This window comes from Saccopteryx leptura, chromosome 1 (genome assembly GCF_036850995.1).
Source record: "Saccopteryx leptura isolate mSacLep1 chromosome 1, mSacLep1_pri_phased_curated, whole genome shotgun sequence".
NCBI classification, from domain to species: domain Eukaryota; kingdom Metazoa; phylum Chordata; class Mammalia; order Chiroptera; family Emballonuridae; genus Saccopteryx; species Saccopteryx leptura.
The window spans coordinates 287,969,374-287,970,379 of NC_089503.1; positions in this window are offsets into that span (position 1 = coordinate 287,969,374).

The following is a 1,006-nucleotide window of genomic DNA, read 5'->3' on the forward strand; positions in this document are numbered from 1 at the left end:
TTTTTTGCCAGCCACTTCCCACAGACAGAACTCTCTCTCTTCTCCCCACTCAATGCTGTCAGGCTGTCTCCTCCAGCCCCTGGGTTTCTAGGCTGGGGCTCTGGTCCTGGGACTGAGGACTCCTGCCTCTCAGGGTTTCTCTCCTTGGAATGGGAGCCCTTCTGGACCCTCAGCCTTAGCCTCCCCTCGCTCCTGGAAGCAGGGGAGTCCCCACCCCACTACGCCCCTGTACTCCCTACCAGGATCAGTGTGGATTCTTCTGTGCTCCTTTGTTTTCGAGTCCTGTTCTTTTAGTCCAAAGTTGGTTTTTCACCATGATTGTTCTTAAATTAATTTGTAATCTAGTTTGGTCATAGGAGGTGGTAGTCTGTGTGTCTGCCTACTCCGCTGCCATTTTGGAACCCCCTGTCCTGACATTCTTGAGTCTCTGAAATAATATCAGTTCAATTACCTCTTGACTTATTGTGTGAAAAAAACACCCTAATTTATTTAAGCTACTTTTAATTGGATATTATTCTATTCTTAGCTGAATCATATTCTCTAATATTGAGAGAAAAGTTAAAAAACTAGAATATCTCATCAAATGGTCCAATATTCAACTTTTAAACACTCCAGAAAGAGAGGACAGAGATAATGGTGGAAGAAGATTATCAAAGGAAGAGTAGAACAAAATGTTCTAGAACTGAGCTTTCATATCTTGTAACAACACATTAGCCCAAGTCACTAAAAATCACCAGGATGTAGAATGAAAGTATTTCATATCATAGTTTGCTTTCAGATAAACGGACTAGAGGTCAGGAAATTGGCTTCACCACAATGAAAGAGTGTGTAGTAAAAAGAAATAAGATGGCATTGATATTCAAAAGGTTTGTCTATAAATACCAACCCCCAAATGCTGCATTTTAAGAATGTTCCATTAAGTGTTCCATTTAAGAAGATGGAACGTTGTGAAACAGAGTTGTACCTAGGGTTTCTACTCAACACAGTGGTTTAAGTTTGGGTTGTT